Source organism: Phyllobates terribilis, unplaced genomic scaffold (assembly GCF_046119375.1).
Source record: "Phyllobates terribilis strain yellow unplaced genomic scaffold, ASM4611937v1 Scaffold_7__3_contigs__length_470593459, whole genome shotgun sequence".
In the NCBI taxonomy this organism is placed as follows: domain Eukaryota; kingdom Metazoa; phylum Chordata; class Amphibia; order Anura; family Dendrobatidae; genus Phyllobates; species Phyllobates terribilis.
In genome coordinates this window covers 76,409,292-76,430,217 of record NW_027362767.1, presented here as the reverse complement: position 1 = coordinate 76,430,217, position 20,926 = coordinate 76,409,292, and positions in this window count along the sequence as shown.

Genomic DNA, 20,926 nt, shown 5'->3' with positions numbered 1-20,926 from the left:
GTCGCATGGGTGCTAAGCCTTGCATAGCCTGGGCATTTTTTCAGATCGATAAAGATGACCCAACTCGTGTTATCTGTAACATTTGTCAGCAAAAGCTAAGTAGAGGCCAAAAAATACATAGTTTGAGTACTTCATGCATGAACCGGCACATGGACATGAAGCATAAGTTGCAGTGGGAAGCTCAGTGTGCTACAATGCGGCCTAGCCGGCCGGGCCAATCACCGTCTGCCATATCTTGTGCATCCGCGGCCTCTTCATCCTCTGTGACTGGGGGGACAGCAGTCACACCTGTTTTGGGGCGCACACCTGCCACCTCTTTACCCGCAACAGCCAGCGTGATTGGCAGGTCATCATTTTCTTTGGAGGTGGTAACACCAGCTGGTGTTGAGCGCTGTCCGACATCGATAGCACCACCTTTGGATCAAGGCAACCTAACATGTCCACCTGCATCTTCCTCACAGACCGGCAGTTTGCCGGGGACACCCTTATCAACCCCGTCTAAGCACAATAGCCAGCCCTCGGTCCCTCAGATGTGGACAAGTAAAAGACCATTTCCTCCTAGCCATGAGAAAGCTAAGAGGTTGAATTTCACCATCTGCAAGCTCTTGGCTACAGAAATGCTGCCTTTCCGCCTGGTGGACACAGAGGATTTTCGAGACCTTATGTCCGTCGCAGTGCCCCAGTACCAGATGCCCAGTCGGCACTACTTCTCAAAGAAAGGTGTGCCTGCGCTCCACCAGCATGTCGCACACAACATCACCGCTTCTTTGAGAAACTCTGTGTGTGACAGGGTGCATTTCACCACAGACACTTGGACGAGTAGGCATGGACAGGGGCGTTACATGTCGCTGACTGGGCACTGGGTAACTATGGTGACAGCAGGACAAGGGGCTGCTGTCCAAGTCTTGCCGTCCCCACGAGTTGTGCGTCAATCCTCTTTATGTCAAAGTTCCTCCACTGCTTCTGCCTCCTCAACCTCCTCTCGGTCTTCCACCTGCACCCAAAGCCTGTCTGGTCATGCCACAAGCTTTCTAACTGCGCAGAAGGGATCCTGCACACCTCCTTACTATGCTGGCAGTAGGGCTCAACGTCATCAGGCGGTTTTTACATTGAAATGTCTGGGAAATGTGAGTCACACAGCTGAGGAGTTGTGGTCAGCTCTGGAGAACCAATTTCATGAATGGTTGTCTCCACTGGACCTGAAACCAGGGAAGGCCATGTGCGACAATGCTGCAAACCTGGGTGCGGCCCTTCGCCGGGGCAATGTCACACACGTGCCTTGTATGGCTCACGTGTTGAACCTGGTTGTCCAGCAATTTTTAGCCCACTATCCCAGACTAGATGGCCTTCTGCAGAGGGCACGGTCGCTGTGTGCTCACTTCCGCCGTTCGCATCCCGCAGCTCAGCGACTTACATCTCTACAGAAGTCGTTGGGCCTGCCACTTCACCGGCTAAAATGCGATGTGCCTACCCGGTGGAATTCAACTCTGCACATGTTGCAGCGACTGTGGCAGCACCGACAAGCCCTGGTGCAATACGTTCTGACGTATAGCCTGGGCCAACGAGATTCAGAGGTGGGGCAAATCACGCTGGAGGAGTGGTCTCAGATCAGGGACCTATGCACCCTTCTGCACAGTTTTGAAATGGCGACGAAGATGTTTAGTGCTGACGATGCCATTATCAGCATGACTATTCCGGTGATTTACATGCTGGAGCACATGTTAAACAGAATTCGGAGTCAGGTGGTGGCACAAGAGGAGGTGGAGGAAGTAGAGGAGGAGGAGTTGTATGCGGAAGGGCTAACATCTGCAAGGTCCAGACAGTCGGCAGCACCAAGGCGGCAGGCATGTGAGGGTGGGGGAGATGGTTTTACCAGGGCGCATGGTAGCAGCCAAACTAGTGAGGAAGGTGCAGGAGCCCAGGAAGAAGTGGAGGACGAACTGATGGAAGACTCATCAGATGAGGGAGACCTTGATCACATTTCTGTTGTGCGAGGTTGGGGGGAGAGGACAGAGGAAGGAAGCATGATTGTTACCTCGCCACCAACACAACAGGGACTTGGTGCTCCTGGATGCGCAACACACATGAGTGCCTTCTTGCTGCACTACCTGCAACATGACCCTCGAATTGTGAGAATTAGAAATAATCCTGACTACTGGGTTGCCACACTGTTAGATCCCCGGTACAAAAGTAAATTTGCAGAAATTATTCCTGCCATAGAAAGGGATGCACGCATGCAGGAGTATCAGCAGAGACTGTTGCAGAATCTTACATGTGCTTTGCCACAAAATACCAGTGGTGCACGTAGTGAATCTCACAGTTCCAACTTGCCAACCGTGGGACCGTCAAGTGTTCAGCACTCAAACCGTAACAGAACCACAGTATCTGCTGGTAACATCAATTTTGCGGAATCATTTCACCACTTTTTTAGCCCATCCTTTGCAAGGCCACAGGAGACAAGAAGTCTGACACATAGTCAACGCCTAGAGACGATGGTACAGGAGTATCTCCAAGTAAACATTGAAGCCACGACTGTGTCACTGGACCCTTGCTCTTTTTGGGCTTCCAATCTGGATAAATGGCCGGAGCTAGCCACTTGCGCCTTGGAGATCTTGTCATGCCCCGCAGCCAGCGTTCTGTCTGAACGTGTGTTCAGCGCTGCTGGTGGTGTGCTGACAGATAAGCGCACGCGGCTCTCCACTGATAATGTAGACAGACTCACGTTCATAAAGATGAACAAATCATGGATCCAAAATGACTTTTCTACCCCTGTGTCATCCTGGGGAGAGTAAAAGCTTGAAGATTGGTTAAAATCACCCTACCAACCGTTTTAAGCTTTCAAATTACTAATCATGTTTATCTGTATCTTGACTGGAAAATAATTTGGGCTTTGTAGCAGTGTGCAGCACTGATCCTATTAGGCCATCTATACTAAAGCTTCACCAGATTTAAAATTAAAAATAATTTTTAGCTGCATCTAGCCCGGAAAATAATTTTGGGGCTCCGAGATGCGCAAGGCACATAAGTGCCTTCTTGCTGCACTACCTGCAGCATGACCCTCATATTGTCAGAATTCGAAGTAATCATGACTACTGGGTTGCCACACTCTTAGATCCCCCAAACTTTTCGATCAACCTTTTCATTTTAATAAAGACCAAAAAAATGGTCATTTTTGAAATTATAAGCATTAGCAGGTTGTTAGAAACTGAAATCAAACAGTTTTCAACTCAAAACTTTATTCTAGGTGATGTTACATTTTCACATAGGACCCCTTGTTCGAAAGGAGCTTCTGAACTCTCTCGTCCATTGAATTTGTCAGGTTTTGGATGGTTTCTGCTTCAATTGTTTTGCATGAGGACAGAATACCCTCCCAGAGCTGTTGCTTAGATGTGAACTGCCTCCCGCTATCATAGACACTCCTTTTAATGATGCTCCAAAGGTTCTGAATGGGGTAGAGGTCAGGGGAGCATGGGGGTCACACCATAAGTTTGTCCCCTTTTATGCCCATATCAGCCAGAGATGCAGATGTTTTATGTGCAGCATGAGATGGTGCATTATCATGCAGAAAAATGATCTTGCTGTGAAATACACGGTTCTTCTTCTTGAACCATGGCAGGAAGTGCTGTTTGAGAAAATCCACATACATTATGGAGTTCATCTTTAGCGCCTTCAGGGATCCTAAAGGGGCCGACAATCTCTCTCCCCATGATTCCAGCCCAAAACATTACTCCACCTCCTCCTTGTTGGCGCTGTAGCCGTGTTTGCGTGGGGTGTCCATCAACCAGCCATCCTCCACTCCATCCATCTGGACCATCGAGCGCTGCACGGCACTCATCCGTGAACAAAACAGTTTTGAAATCAGTCTTCATGTAATGTTTGGCCCACTGGAGCCGTTTCTGCATGTGTGAAGTGGATAGAGGAGGTCGACAGGATGGCGCATGCACAGCTGCAAACCTCTGAAGGACCCTGCATCTTGTTGTTCGGGGGACGTTGGAGGCACAAGCAGCTTCAAAAACTTGTCTGCTGCTATGACAAGGCTTTTTTGCCGCTGCTCTTTCAACCTGACGTAATTGCCTGTAGGAAAGAGTCCTCAATTTGCCCTTATCAGCACGCACACGTGTGTACTGTGAATCAGCTACATACTTCTTGATTGCCAAGACACTTCATCCTGATCATCGCACAATGTTGATTGTAGTCATGCCTTGACCTAAACACTCCACAATTTGTTGCTTCTCAGCAGCCGACACATCCTTTTTCTTTCCCATTTTGGCAGAAAATGTAGGCTGCTTAATAATGTGAGAGAGCCTTCTTAAGTAGTCTTGCCTTTCATTGGACACACCTGCCAAACTAATTAGCACAGGTGTCTGCAATTGCTTACAGTGATATAAAGAGCCCTGACACACATCACCATCAATGAGTTTAACTGACAAACAAACAAATTCTTCCCTTATCACTCCTAAACACTTTTTGTATAATAATTTGGAACGCAGTGTACATGTGCTTTTCCACAAAACACCAGTGGTTCACGTAGTGAATCTTACAGTTCTAACTTGCCAACCGTGGTCTGTATGGAGTTGTTCAATAAAGGGCCCAAAATTAAGATAACATAGATGGGAGAGGTCTCTATGAATAGGAATTCCTAAGTATTTGATACCCTGTGAGGGCCAGGCAAAGGGAAAGTTGGACTGGATGGAATCCTATATGGATTTGGGGAGGGAGACATCGAGGGCCTCAGACTTCGCTGCATTGATTTTAAAATTTGACCATGTAACAAAGTGATCTATTTCAGCCATAACAGCATGGATGGATATATGTGATTGAGTGATATATACTAGGACATCATCAGCAAATAGAGAGCACTTGTACTCGGTGCCTCCCACCTCAATCCACCTAATATTGGGGTTATGGCGAATTGATGAGAGCAGGTGCTCCGTCACTAGGATGTATAAGAGAGGGGACAGAGGACATCACTGCCTTGTCCCATTGGTGATTGTGAAAGGTGATGAAAATGTTCTGACGCACCCCCTGGGCCTTGGGACACCCGGAGCCGGACCCTTTTTGGTGGATGCTGGTGGTTGTAGTCTTCGTGGCGGCGACCCGGTTCCGTGGCTCAGGGCGGTCAAACCAGTGGCGGAACTATTTATGTGGTTTTGATGTTTAAATGTCCGACTACGCCACCCGTGGATTGCGGTCAGAGTGAACCGCCGCTACAGGGCAGACCGCTGAGGCTGGTGTTGTGGGTGCAGCAGAGCGTAGCATAACTCCCCACGGGAGGAGTATAGCCTCAGGGCAGTGTATGCGGAGGATGGGGGTGATGGTGCAGGGCAGCAGCAGTAACGACACGGAGTCAGTGATGCAGTTCAGGGCCTTTACTCACAGTTCTTATTATCCAGACCACGTCTGCAGGTAACGGCTGCCCACGTCGTACTGTGCTCACCAGGTGAGGGGCTCAGACAACTCCCAGATAACTTTGGAGCACTTCACAGGACCCCCTTTGTGTGTCCTTTGTCTGGCCTTTCTTACCAACACTTCTGTCCGGCTGCCTCGGGCCTCCTCTTGGTAAACTTGGCGCCAGTTTCCCTGACCCTATGTGGTGCCTTCCTAGCGGGTGTAGCGAGGGGCTGCGCCACATAAAATGTCAGAGCCTCCGGTTTCTAGCTGAGGGTCGTTTCCTGCCTCCACTAGTTCGGGGACCGGTCTCCCCCTTTGGCCTGACCCCTCCACGCAGGTGGATTCGGGCGTGCGGTGGCGACTCGCCCGTCCGCACCCCTGGGATCCCTTCATTCCTCGTTCCTGGAGCCTTCTCCGCTCCTCTTCCTTCCTTCTCCCTCTTCCAGGCCTGGGCCTCTGTTACTAGGCCCGCCTCCGGAGCAGAGCTCATGCAGAGCCCCTGCTCCCTGCCACTTCTGCTCAGACTTCTCTGCACTGAACTAAGATGGTGCCCACCTTTTATACTCCCTTCTCAATGCACCCAGGAACTGCTTCCTCCCTGCTCCTGCACTACAGGGTTCCCCTTCCTCAGTGTTCCCTCCCCCCACTCCAGCCAGGGACAGGGACTGTCGTGCCCATCTCAGGGGCATATTGGTCGCCCTGCCCCACGGCAATGTGGTGTAATGCATGCAGGTGTCGGGTCCTGATCCACACTCCATCCTTACCTGAGAGTGAGATATCACACCTCTGGGTGAGGTGCAATACGTCTGTAGCAACCGAGCCCTCAGGGTGCTACAGTTCCATTTATCTTCAGCCTAGGTGACGTATTGCGATACAGGGCCGTGATTTTGGCTATAAAAGGGTCCCCTAGACCCCTACCCCAAGCTTTTTAAGAGAATCATATATGGCGTGCCAGGAGACTCTATGGAATGCTTTCTCAGCATCCAACGAGAGTATCTAATTACAAATTTTTAACTGCATCTAGCCCAGGAAATACTTTGTGCCTAGTAGCAGTGTCTGCTAGTGAGCGGATTATCCCGGCTGTTAAGCAAGCTGCACCACCTGTAGTTTAGACACTTAATTTTTTCAAAGGAAATGCTTCGGGACCATGGGATACTTAGTGAAGAGCATCAGGAGGCACCCCAAGGCATAGGGGCTGGGACTGGCAGTAGGATGCCTTGCGGTGGACAGCCGAGCTCGATCCTTATAAAAGCTTTTTAACTGCAGCAGCTTTAGTGGACGCTACTGGAGCTGGAATTACCGCGGCTGCTGGCATGAGACTTGCCCTCCAATAGATCCTTGTAAATGGATTTAAAGTGTATTCATTCAAATTAGAGAGACAATTTAAATTAAAAAGCTTAGAGCTGCCTCCACCACAGGGGGGCTCGCTCGACCCACCAGCGGACAGGCACCAGTATTGGGAGAGGGGGGCTGGCCGTCAGGGTTCACCGCGGCTCTGGCACAAACCCGGCGACACGGAGGTGGCACGGGCAGGAGCGGACTGGCCGTGTCGGCTTCTCACTTTTTGGATTTTAGAAGGGCATGACATGCCTATATCTGTGTCTCCCCCTCCTTTTACTCCTCCACCTCTTTTATTTTCGCATGACTATATGTACTTGTCACTTTTCCATGTGTTAGTTATGTCTTCTGAGCAGTTTGTCAGCTTTTGGACACCTTTGAAGGTGTTTTCTATGTGTTTCTATGTGTTTTTGTTTGCCTGCCATTGGTTTTAACGGTGTTCGAAGGTGTTCGACGAACAGTTCGACGAACAGTTCGGCGAACACACGGGTGTTCGACGAACCGAACCGAACTCGAACACTACGGGGGTGGCTCAACACTAGTTACTACTGCAGCAACAGTATAAATAGAATTTCCAGAAAAGAGGCATGTAGTCAGTCGTTTAGTTTGTCCACAAAATTCATTGTAAGTTACGTTAATGAGACAATAATCATCTAACAAGCGTTTTTAGGAGCATAGTTTGGTGTAAATATGCCTGCAATCACCCAACAAACAAGCCCAACTCTCATACGCTGGCTTTTTGGATTTTTAGGCATGCACAAATATCATGAGTCATTTGGCCCCATGAAAATAAGGGATTTATAGAACAATTGTACTAGCGATCATTCATTCTCCATCAATAGTAAATGAATGCTGAACCAGTGCTAAACTTGGATATAGTTGATCGGAGCTCGTTAATGGCTTGAAATTGGCCAGTGGAAATGGCCCATAAATGATAAATTATATAAAATGTTGCGGACAGTCTAGTCCTGGCCTTGTGGGCTAGTGGTGATGGGTACAATTTGTCTTATGTTTGTTGCAATTCTGATAACACTTTGTTCACTTTTTCGCATAATTTTAACCATAGTTAAAATCACCCTTACCAATTTATCTGCAATCCATAGCTTAGTTGGAGCATGTGTTTAACCAGCTCAATCCAGGACTGGGAGCTATTTTCAGTAATTGATTCTGGGATAGAGATGAGCGGATTGATCCGTGGAGGATTGAGTTTGCATTGAATTTTCCTAAAATTTTTGGTTTCACACAAATTTTAACATTTTGAGATGTGATTGGCAGTTTGCAAAAGAAAAAAATGAAAAAACTTCCCTGGCACCATTTGCCACACTGCTGAACCGTAAGAGAGAGCAGGCTAACATCATTTTGCATTGCCGCATGGTCCTCCCCATAATGTCCTGCGACAATGACATCAAGCGGATTATCATACCTTGTAGAGTGGTGGTCAGTACCGGGGCCATCACAGATCAGCGGTTTCCAACATAGCACAGTTTGAATGGCAGAGTCGATTTCACTGGATAATGTTCTCTCCTGTAAAGTGTAAGCTCTTATGGTCAGCGAGGTCCTCTCTTTCGCTCATGTAAAGTGTTAGCTCTTATGATCAGCAGAGTTCTCTCCCTCTCTCGTTCTGTAAAGTAGAGTGTAAGCTCTTATGATCAGCAGGGTCCTCTCTTTCTCTCCTTCTGTAGAATGTAAGCTCTTATGGTCAGCGAGGTCCTCTCTTTCTCTCCTTTAAAATGTAAGCTCTTGTGGTCAGCGAGGTCCTCTCTTTCTCTCCTTATTTAGAATGTAAACTCTTATGGTCAGCAGAGTCCTGTCTTTCTCTCCTTCTGTAGAATGTAAGCTCTTATGGTCAGCAGGGTCCTCTCTTTCTCTCCTTCCGTAGAATGTAAGCTCTTATGGTCAGCGAGGTCCTCTCTTTCTCTCCTTCTTTAAAATGTATGCTCTTGTGGTCAGCGAGGTCCTCTCTTTCTCTCCTTATTTAGAATGTAAGCTCTTATGGTCAGCAGAGTCCTGTCTTTCTCTCCTTCTGTAGAATGTAAGCTCTTATGGTCAGCAGGGTCCTCTCTTTCTCTCCTTCTGTAGAATGTAAGCTCTTATGGTCAGCGAGGTCCTCTTTCTCTCCTTCTGTAGAATGTAAGCTCTTATAGTCAGCAGGGTCCTCTCTTTCTCTCCTTCTGTATAGTGTAAGCTCTTATGGTCAGCAGGGTCCTCTCTTTCTCTCCTGCTGTAGAATGTAAGTTGTTATGGTCAGCGAGGTCCTCTCTTTCTCTCCTTCTGTAGAATGTAAGCTCTTATGGTCAGCGAGGTCCTCTCTTTCTCTCCTTCTGTAGAATGTAAGCTCTTATGGTCAGCAGGGTCCTCTCTTTCTCTCCTTCTGTATAGTGTAAGCTCTTATGGTCAGCAGGGTCCTCTCTTTCTCTCTTTCTGTAGAATGTAAGCTCTTATGGTCAGCGAGGTCCTCTTTCTCTCCTTCTGTAGAATGTAAGCTCTTATAGTCAGCAGGGTCCTCTCTTTCTCTCCTTCTGTATAGTGTAAGCTCTTATGGTCAGCAGGGTCCTCTCTTTCTCTCCTGCTGTAGAATGTAAGTTGTTATGGTCAGCGAGGTCCTCTCTTTCTCTCCTTCTGTAGAATGTAAGCTCTTATGGTCAGCGAGGTCCTCTCTTTCTCTCCTTCTGTAGAATGTAAGCTCTTATGGTCAGCAGGGTCCTCTCTTTCTCTCCTTCTGTATAGTGTAAGCTCTTATGGTCAGCAGGGTCCTCTCTTTCTCTCTTTCTGTAGAATGTAAGCTCTTATGATCAGCAGAGTTCTCTCCCTCTCTCGTTCTGTAAAGTAGAGTGTGAGGTCCTCTCTCTCTCACCTGTAGAGTGTAAGCTCTTATGGTCAGCAGAGTCCTCTCTTTCTCACTTCTGTAGAGTGTAAGCTTATGGTCAGCGAGGTCCTCTCTTTCTCTCATGTAAAGTGTTAGCTTTAATGATCAGCAGGGTCCTCTCTCTTTCTCTCCTTCTGTAGAGTGTAAGCTCTTATGGTCAGCGGGGTCTTCTCTTTCTCTCATGTAAAATGTTAGCTTTTATGATCAGCCAGGTCCTCTCTCTCCTTCTGTAGAGTGTAAGCTCTTATGGTCAGCAGAGTCCTCTCTTTCTCTCCTTCTGTAGAGTGTAAGCTCTTCTGATCAGCAGGGTCCTCTCTCTCTCTCCATTGTAAAGTATAAGCTCTTATGGTCACTTGGGTTCTCTTTTTCTCCCCCCAATGTGTATTTTCCAAGCAATTAGAAAAATTTCCGGTATTGAGATTTGGGCAAATTTATTGGCAGCGAATTAAATTTTGTGGGAAAATTCAGCCGAGTCGTCGAATTTGAATTTCAAAAGATTTGCTCATCTCTAATTCTGGATTAATAGGTTGGGCCACCCTGATATTTTCTCTCTTGTGCCCCTAACCATCTAATGTAAATGGGGTCCTCCCAACTGTCATCATCTGTCGGGAAGAAAAGAATCAGGCAGCTGGAATTTTAACAGTCGAGTTTATAGTTGTCACGATAAATAAGCCACTTCTAGAGGAGGTTCTGGAAGCGACTTTCTCCTTTCTCCATGTTCAAAACACATAAATGCCCGGACGAGTTGCGCACGTGCCTAGGAGAGTCGGTGGTGATAGCTATCTGTTGGATGAACGTTTAGCCAACAGTGATGTCACTGCATATCTTACAGCTTGACCAGCTCTAGATTCCTGAAAACATAAGGGACATCAAATAATTGACCGATGGAGATAGCAGGACATCTACCCACAAGACATATCTCTCTGAACCTGACAGCCCGGATACCCAGAGCTTGTAGCCCCAAAAGCACAAAGACCATGTCTTGATGACATGTCAAGGCGGAATTCTCCTTTAAGCATCATTCTGTATATCTATTTGGATAACAAATCTTCATGTTCCTATTATATTTCCTGGAATATTGCTTGTAATTTATGTCAAACTGACCTTTTTTCACATCCTTGAGGTTGTATTACATTGGGTTTCCATCATCGGTACATGTTTGGTAATCATCATTAGGTTGTTGAATAGAATGTATAACAGGGAAAATGTTTAGGATTTTACTTTGTTTCATGCAAGTCTGCATCTTAGCCCTTAATGTATCTCTGACGATTAGTTTTAGCAATGCATTTGTGCATGTTGTATGCATTCATCCTGCTTGATAATAGTTTGGAGCATAAACATCTGGATGAATTTGTGTAGTGCACGTTCACGTGCCTGGTGTAGGACGATTAGTTGAAGATGTTTGGAATCCATTTTGAAGATTAGGATCATATTAAAACTTACATTTAGAAGTTATTGTAAAATGAAAAAACTGGAAAGAAGGGAAATTAGGGATGGTAATGAGGAAGAAAGTTGTAAAGGAAGGTCAGAGGAAGAAAGAAAAAAGGATGGGAAGCTTGAAATAGAAGAATGGTGGGGTTATTGGTTACTCTTCACAAGTCTATTCTCAAACAAATGAGCACTAAGTGACGCGCCCCCTGGGCCGTGGGGTACCCGGAGCCGGGCCGGTAGACGCTGGGGGTTGTAGTCACCGTGGCGGTGATCCGGTCCGTGACCCAGGGCGGTCAAACCAAGGGGTAGTATTTGTATATGAATGTAAATGTTCGACTACGCCACCTGTGGAATGCGGTCAATAGGAACCGCCGCTGCGGAACAGTCCTCTGAAGCCGGTGGTATAGCAGCGAGGGTGGTATAACTCCCCACAGGAAGAGTGCAGCCTCAGGGCAGTGTAGATGGATGATGGTGGTTGTAGTGCAGGGAGTCAGTAATAAACACGGAGTCAATGGGATGCAGTCTCAGGTCCTTTACTCACAGTTGTTTCATTCCAAGTCATCACTGCAGATCACAACTTCCCACGTCGTCCTGTGTTTACTCAGTGAGGGGTTCAGCCGACTCCCAGGTAACTCCGGAGCATTTAGCATGACCCCTCCTCTGTGTGTCCTTTCTCTGGCCTTCTCCCTGCACCTCACACCCAGTGGCACTTCTATCCGGTATCCTCGGGCCTTGGCGGGTGACGTGTGTTCCGTCCCCTGGGTCCTATGTGCCTACCTTCTTAGTGTACTGGTGTGGACCTGTGGCCTGCGGTACTTGAAGTGCTGCAGCCTCCGGTTTTCTAGTTGAACCTTGTAGTTCTTGCTAGTTGAGGAACCGGTTCCCTTTATCTGGCCTGACCCCCCTACTCTCTAGTAGCGGCGGGCGTACAGGTGGCTTGCTGCACGGCCCGTACCCCTAGGGTCCCTTCTCTCCTCGTTCCTGGAGCCTTTCCTGCTCCCTCTCCTCTCTTCTCTCCTTCCAGGCTCAGGCCTCCGGGCTAGGCCCGCCTCTGGAGCAGAGCTCATGCAGAGCCTCTGCTCCTGTCACTTCTCCTCAGACTGAACTGACTGGAACTGAACTCTGATCTAAGATGGTTCCTCTCTTTTATATGCTCCTACTCCAGTGCTCCCAGGATCTACATCCTCCACCCCATCCAATACATAGTTCCCCCTCTCTAGGTGGTCCCCCCCACTCCAGCCAGGGATCAGGGACTTTGCTCTCCCGTAGGAGCAATCTCACCCTGTCCCCCGGAAATGTGGTGTAGTGAATGTAGTGTTAGGGTCCTGAGCCATACTCCTTCCTTACCTGAGAGTGAGATACCACACCTCTGGGTGAGATGCAATACCTCTGTGGCGACCGAACCCTCAGGGGCGACACATAAGCAAATTAGCAAAATCTCAACTGATTAACTAACCCAGGATAAGGTGCTACTCCCTTAAAGGACATCTGTCAGTAAGATCTACTGTCCTAAGCCGTCTATATGGGCATGTAGGTCATAAAACGTTGAATTAAATGATACCTTAATGTCTGCAATCCGATGTATTATTCCCGAGAAATCCAATGATATCTTCAATCCGATGTCTTATTCCCGAGAAATCCATGTTTTTTCTTAATATGTAAATGAGATGTTAAGATCTTTGGGCTGGACATAGATCGCCACGAGAATCTGCCTCCAGAGCTTATTTTAAATGAAAGGAGGCATTACCAGCGTGAGACATGTAGATCAGGAGAGCAGCCGGTCAGTCATTACATGTCTCACTCTGGTAACTCATCCTTTCCTTTAAAATAAACTCCGCAGGCAGATTCTCGGGGAGATCTATGCCTGGCCCATAGATCTTAACAGCTCATTTACATATTAAGAAAAACATGGGTATCTCGTGAATAAGATATCAGATTGCAGATATCAAGGTATCATTTTATTCAACTTTCTATGACCTACATGCCCATGTAGATGGCTTAGGAAAGTGGATCCAACTCACAGATTCTTTTTAAAGGTTAAAAGGGTATTTAAATTGAAAACATTTATGGCATATCTACAAGATAAGACATTAATGTTTGACAGATGGGGTCCCTTCATCTGTCTGGAATACAGGCGTCCCCATGAACAGCCACATTCATCATTGAAATAATTAGAAATGGAACAGAAGAACACAATTGTGCACATGTGGGAACGATGATCCAACTGTCAGACACAGCCAAGATTCCCATAAAGAAGGCAGAGATGGTTTGTTATCGTCTCTGCCTTCCTGATCGCTGTATACACAGTGCTGAACAAGCACTGCGTATACAGTATATTGGAAGCGGTAACTGACTTCCTCCTTCTTACCCAACGATCATCTCATCACTGGGTCTGGCATAGGTACAGGAGGTCCTGGGTCCTAGGAGACCCAGTCAGTTCTCCTATCAAGGGTAGAGTCTGCATTTCCACTGCAAGTGGGGCTAATATACCAATATATGCTAATATTGCAGGGGAAATGAGTTAGAAAAAGAAAAGGATTTAAATGTTGAAATGCTCCCTCCCCATAGGTCTTTTACGACCTTACAGGGGTCAAAGTATGGGAAATAAATGAAAAATAAATATACAGCAGGTAAAAAAAAGCCACTGCCAGTTAAAATCATAGTTGCTAGCCCAGCCCCTGTCTAGAAATATGTGTCCAATATTTAAAAATAATTGTTACAGAATGAGGGGGGCAAATTTTAGTGGGCCTTTGGGGGGAATAATAAAAAGTGTGAAAAACAGACATATTTCTTTTATTTTCCCAGAAATATTGCCTGATATTGGCAAGAAAATAAAAAATAGAGAGTGTGAAAATAACATGAAAATGAAACCCCATGTATCATTTAAAAAAAGATGCAAAAATTATTTGAATATCCGATAAAGAAAAAAAATAATAGTGTGAAAATAAAACGAAAATGTGCCTAGTCAGGAACGGTGTTAATGGCCCAGTCCTGAACTGGTTAATCAGCATCACCCATCTCTTGTGAGAACCAAACAAGATTATTGAATTTTAAAGGTCTTAAACTGGTATTTTCTGCTATTAACTTACAGTGGTGGCCAAAAGTATTGGCACCCCTGCAATTCTGTCAGATAATACTCAGTTTCTTCCTGAAAATGATTGCAATCACAAATTCTTTGGTATTATTATCTTCATTTAATTTGTCTTCAATGAAAAAACACAAAAAGAATTGTCCTAAAGCCAAATTGGATATAATTCCACACCAAACCTAAAAAAGGGGGTGGACAAAAGTATTGGCACTGTTTGAAAAATCATGTGATGCTTCTCTAATTTGTGTAATTAACAGCACCTGTAACTTACCTGTGGCACCTAACAGGTGTTGGCAATAACTAAATCACACTTGCAGCCAGTTACCATGGATTAAAGTTGACTCAACCTCTGTCCTGTGTCCTTGTGTGTACCACATTGAGCATGGAGAAAAGAAAGAAGACCAAAGAACTGTCTGAGGACTTGAGAAACCAAATTGTGAGGAAGCATGAGCAATCTCAAGGCTACAAGTCCATCTCCAAAGACCTGAATGTTCCTGTGTCTTCCGTGCGCAGTGTCATCAAGAAGTTTAAAGCCCATGGCACTGTGGCTAACCTCCCTAGATGTGGACGGAAAAGAAAAATTGACGAGAGATTTCAACGCAAGATTGTGCGGATGGTGGATAAAGAACCTCGACTAACATCCAAACAAGTTCAAGCTGCCCTGCAGTCCGGGGGTACAACAGTGTCAACCCGTACTATCCGTCGGTGTCTGAATGAAAAGGGACTGTATGGTAGGATACCCAGGAAGACCCCACTTCTTACCCCGAGACATAAAAAAGGCAGGCTGGAGTTTGCCAAAACTTACCTGAGAAAGCCTAAAACGTTTTGGAAGAATGTTCTCTGGTCAGATGAGACAAAAGTAGAGCTTTTTGGGAAAAAGCATCAACATAGAGTGTACAGGAAAAAAAAAGAGGCATTCAAAGAAAAGAACACGATCCCTACAGTCAAACATGGCGGACGTTCCCTGATGTTTTGGGGTTGCTTTGCTGCCTCTGGCACTGGACTGCTTGACCGTGTGCAAGGCATTATGAAGTCTGAAGACTACCAACAAATTTTGCAGCATAATGTAGGGCCCAGTGTGAGAAAGCTGGGTCTCCCTCAGAGATCATGGGTCTTCCAGCAGGACAATGACCCAAAACACACTTCCAAAAGCACTATAAAATGGTTTGAGAGAAAGCACTGGAGACTTCTAAGGTGGCCAGCAATGAGTCCAGACCTGAATCCCATAGAACACCTGTGGAGAGATCTCAAAATGGCAGTTTGGAGAAGGCACCCTTCAAATATCAGGGACCTGGAGTAGAGATGAGCGTTGTTCTACTCGAACTGTTCGCCAATCTCAAATTCGAGCTGTTTTGGGCGGTGTTCGAGCCGTTCGGCGAACACGAACAATTTGAGAAAAATTCGGCTGTTCGAGGTTATGTTCGATAACTGTTCGTGCACCAAAATCATAACTGGATTTTTTCTCAGTAATGATGAAAATTAATGTTAATACGCAGTTTGAGTGTACAGCGGGGTGGGGGGAGGGGCAGGGGATGGATCTCTGCAGGAACAATGAAGATCTCCATTTTTTTTTTCTCTTTCCCGCATTTACAGTGGGGAGATGCAATCTGTCAGCCTATCAGCAGCGCACACACGGAGCGAAGTGCTTTTTTTCACACAAGCAAGGGCATGTGTCATTGGCAGTGTATGTCACATGTCCTTGCCCTATAAGACCAAGCCATTTTCCCCGTCGCCACCATTTTCTCACTGCTGCAGCTGCGTGTTAGACGGCACCGCTGTTGCTGTGTGCGCTATACCTTGTTAATTTCAAGCCAATTTTCGCACAAATATACAGATAGCTTGGGAGTAGGGAATAGTTGTGATTGCAGTCCTTTTAAGGACTAGGTTACAGCATTTCCTACGACTTTTATCAGGGAGGTCTGTGCTCTTAAATAGATAGGTTGTGTAGTAGGTTACATCAGTTCCTATCAGTTTTTGCCAGGCAGATCTGTGCCAGTGCTGTGCAAGTTTTTTTCACAGCATTTGGCTGAATCTAGCAAAGCTAATCCTTTTTGGCCTATTGCAGAGTGTGTTAGTCAGTGGAGTAGCCTATCTGTGTTGCAAGATATACCACCTGTGTATAGAATACCAATTTTTTTACTGCACCTAGTGAAGTAAAATCTTTTGGGCATAGCATCATTCTATTAGTCCATCTATACTGACCTCCATCAGGTTGCAAATTAAAACTAATTTTTATCTGCATCTACAGTACCTCTGAAAAAATATTTGGGCTTCTACCTGTGTGTGGGACTTGTTGTATTAGTCCATCTATACTGACCTCCATCAGGTTGCAAACTGAATATATTTTTTTCCTGCATCTACCTCTGAAAAAATATTGGGCTTCTAGCTGTGTGTGGGTCTTGTTCTATTAATCCATCTATACTGACCTCCATCAGGTTGCAAACTGAATATAATTTTTTTCTGCATCTAGCTCTGAAAAAATATTTGGCCTTCTAGTAGTGTGTCAGACTTTCTCTATTAGTCCATCTATACTGACCTCCATCAGGTTGCAAATTAAAACGAATTTTTATCTGCATCTACAGTACCTCTGAAAAAATATTTGGGCTTCTAGCTGTGTGTGGGACTTGTTGTATTAGTCCATCTATACTGACCTCCATCAGGTTGCAAACTGAATATATTTTTTTCTGCATCTACCTCTGAAAAAATATTGGGCTTCTAGCTGTGTGTGGGACTTGTTGTATTAGTCCATCTATACTGACCTCCATCAGGTTGCAAACTGAATATATTTTTTTCTGCATCTACCTGTGAAAAAATATTGGGCTTCTAGCTGTGTGTGGGTCTTGTTCTATTAATCCATCTATACTGACCTCCATCAGGTTGCAAACTGAATATAATTTTTTTCTGCATCTAGCTCTGAAAAAATATTTGGCCTTCTAGTAGTGTGTCGGACTTTCTCTATTAGTCCATCTATACTGACCTCCATCAGGTTGCAAACTGAATATATTTTTTTCTGCATCTACCTCTGAAAAAATATTTGGCCTTCTAGTAGTGTGTCGGACTTTCTCTATTAGTCCATCTATACTGACCTCCATCAGGTTGCAAATTAAAACTAATTTTTATCTGCATCTACAGTACCTCTGAAAAAATATTTGGGCTTCTAGCTGTGTGTGGGACTTGTTGTATTAGTCCATCTATACTGACCTCCATCAGGTTGCAAACTGAATATATTTTTTTCCTGCATCTACCTCTGAAAAAATATTGGGCTTCTAGCTGTGTGTGGGTCTTGTTCTATTAATCCATCTATACTGACCTCCATCAGGTTGCAAACTGAATATAATTTTTTTCTGCATCTAGCTCTGAAAAAATATTTGGCCTTCTAGTAGTGTGTCGGACTTTCTCTATTAGTCCATCTATACTGACCTCCATCAGGTTGCAAATTAAAACTAATTTTTATCTGCATCTACAGTACCTCTGAAAAAATATTTGGGCTTCTAGCTGTGTGTGGGACTTGTTGTATTAGTCCATCTATACTGACCTCCATCAGGTTGCAAACTGAATATATTTTTTTCCTGCATCTACCTCTGAAAAAATATTGGGCTTCTAGCTGTGTGGGGGTCTTGTTCTATTAATCCATCTATACTGACCTCCATCAGGTTGCAAACTGAATATAATTTTTTTCTGCATCTAGCTCTGAAAAAATATTTGGCCTTCTAGTAGTGTGTCGGACTTTCTCTATTAGTCCATCTATACTGACCTCCATCAGGTTGCAAACTGAATATATTTTTTTCTGCATCTACCTCTGAAAAAATATTTGGCCTTCTAGTAGTGTGTCGGACTTTCTCTATTAGTCCATCTATACTGACCTCCATCAGGTTGCAAATTAAAACTAATTTTTATCTGCATCTACAGTACCTCTGAAAAAATATTTGGGCTTCTAGCTGTGTGTGGGACTTGTTGTATTAGTCCATCTATACTGACCTCCATCAGGTTGCAAACTGAATATATTTTTTTCCTGCATCTACCTCTGAAAAAATATTGGGCTTCTAGCTGTGTGTGGGTCTTGTTCTATTAATCCATCTATACTGACCTCCATCAGGTTGCAAATTCAAAATAATTTTTTTCTGCATCTAACCCAGCCAATAGTTTTGGCCTAATACCACAGTTTGGCCACTCAGCTCTGCTCGGTTACCATCCATTGTTTTTTTGTGCAAACAACTCCAGAGTTGTGAATTAGTTAACCACCAAAATGAGTGGAAAAAGGCCTGCTGCTGGTGGAAAGGGGAATAGGCGTGTTGGGAAGGGGAAAAAAGGTTGTGTCCGTGGGGTAGGTGTTAAAGCAACAGTAACATCTGCAGAAGAAAGACCATCTTCCAGCCAAACTAAAATGTCTACTTCTTTTAGCGGACAATGTGATAAGATCCCTTTCTTACGGCCACGCCAATCGCAACAAATTCCAGATGAGGCACAAAAACAGCAGGTGCTTCAACGGATATCAAGTGCTCCTTTAAGTGGGCTCTCCTCCACATCAACTTCAACATCACAAATACTCCAGTCCTCAAAGGTGTCACCCAAATCGCACTTGCTTCCCCACAGCTCCCAAATCTCCAGCTGCCCGTCTGAGTATGAGGTAGAACAGATGGTTGAGTCTGCAGAGCTGTTTACTCATACTATAGCCTGGGAATCAGAGGTCGACTCCAGCGCTTCTGTGAATCCAGACGAGGAAATGATCTGCACTGATGCCCAGAATCTTTATGAGTCGGATCCAGGACCAGACGCAGAAGGTTCTGACCATAATGTAGACCCTCATTCCCAAACTGTAACTCCTGTTGGTGGAGACAATGAGGAAGACGATGATAAGACTCAAATACCTGATTGGAGCGACAACTTTAGTTTTTTGTCAGGGCAGGAACAGGTTGGCTCTGAGGACGACGGGTGTGATAACGCACAGGGTGATGATGATGAGGTCGGAGATCCCACTTACTGTCAACCCACAGTCAGCCAAGAGATGAGGTCAGCAGAGGAGGTGGAGGAAGATGCTAGTGACGACGAGGTCAGGTTGCGCCTTCCTGGACAGAGACGTAGTACTGGAAGCACGTCAACAACTGCATCCTCAAACACAACTCTGCCTCTCACCACAAGTCGTGGTGGCTCTTCAGGTCGCATGGGTGCTAAGCCTTGCATAGCCTGGGCATTTTTTCAGATCGATAAAGATGACCCAACTCGTGTTATCTGTAACATTTGTCAGCAAAAGCTAAGTAGAGGCCAAAAAATACATAGTTTGAGTACTTCATGCATGAACCGGCACATGGACATGAAGCATAAGTTGCAGTGGGAAGCTCAGTGTGCTACAATGCGGCCTAGCCGGCCGGGCCAACCACCGTCTGCCATATCTTGTGCATCCGCGGCCTCTTCATCCTCTGTGACTGGGGGGACAGCAGTCACACCTGTTTTGGGGCGCAGACCTGCCACCTCTTTACCCGCAACAGCCAGCGTGATTGGCAGGTCATCATTTTCTTTGGAGGTGGTAACACCAGCTGGTGTTGAGCGCTGTCCGACATCGATAGCACCACCTTTGGATCAAGGCAACCTAACATGTCCGCCTGCATCTTCCTCACAGACCGGCAGTTTGCCGGGGACACCCTTATCAACCCCGTCTAAGCACAATAGCCAGCCCTCGGTCCCTCAGATGTGGACAAGTAAAAGACCATTTCCTCCTAGCCATGAGAAAGCTAAGAGGTTGAATTTCACCATCTGCAAGCTCTTGGCTACAGAAATGCTGCCTTTCCACCTGGTGGACACAGAGGATTTTCGAGACCTTATGTCCGTCGCAGTGCCCCAGTACCAGAAGCCCAGTCGGCACTACTTCTCAAAGAAAGGTGTGCCTGCGCTCCACCAGCATGTCGCACATAACATCACCGCTTCTTTGAGAAACTCTGTGTGTGACAGGGTGCATTTCACCACAGACACTTGGACGAGTAGGCATGGACAGGGGCGTTACATGTCGCTGACTGGGCACTGGGTAACTATGGTGACAGCAGGACAAGGGGCTGCTGTCCAAGTCTTGCCGTCCCCACGAGTTGTGCGTCAATCCTCTTTATGTCAAAGTTCCTCCACTGCTTCTGCCTCCTCAACCTCCTCTCGGTCTTCCACCTGCACCCAAAGCCTGTCTGGTCATGCCACAAGCTTTCTAACTGCGCAGAAGGGATCCTGCACACCTCCTTACTATGCTGGCAGTAGGGCTCAACGTCATCAGGCGGTTTTTACATTGAAATGTCTGGGAAATGTGAGTCACACAGCTGAGGAGTTGTGGTCAGCTCTGGAGAACCAATTTCATGAATGGTTGTCTCCACTGGACCTGAAACCAGGGAAGGCCGTGTGCGACAATGCTGCAAACCTGGGTGCGGCCCTTCGCCGGGGCAATGTCACACACGTGCCTTGTATGGCTCACGTGTTGAACCTGGTTGTCCAGCAATTTTTAGCCCACTATCCCAGACTAGATGGCCTTCTGCAGAGGGCACGGTCGCTGTGTGCTCACTTCCGCCGTTCGCATCCTGCAGCTCAGCGACTTACATCTCTACAGAAGTCGTTGGGCCTGCCACTTCACCGGCTAAAATGCGATGTGCCTACCCGGTGGAATTCAACTCTGCACATGTTGCAGCGACTGTGGCAGCACCGACAAGCCCTGGTGCAATACGTTCTGACGTATAGCCTGGGCCAACGAGATTCAGAGGTGGGGCAAATCACGCTGGAGGAGTGGTCTCAGATCAGGGACCTATGCACCCTTCTGCACAGTTTTGAAATGGCGACGAAGA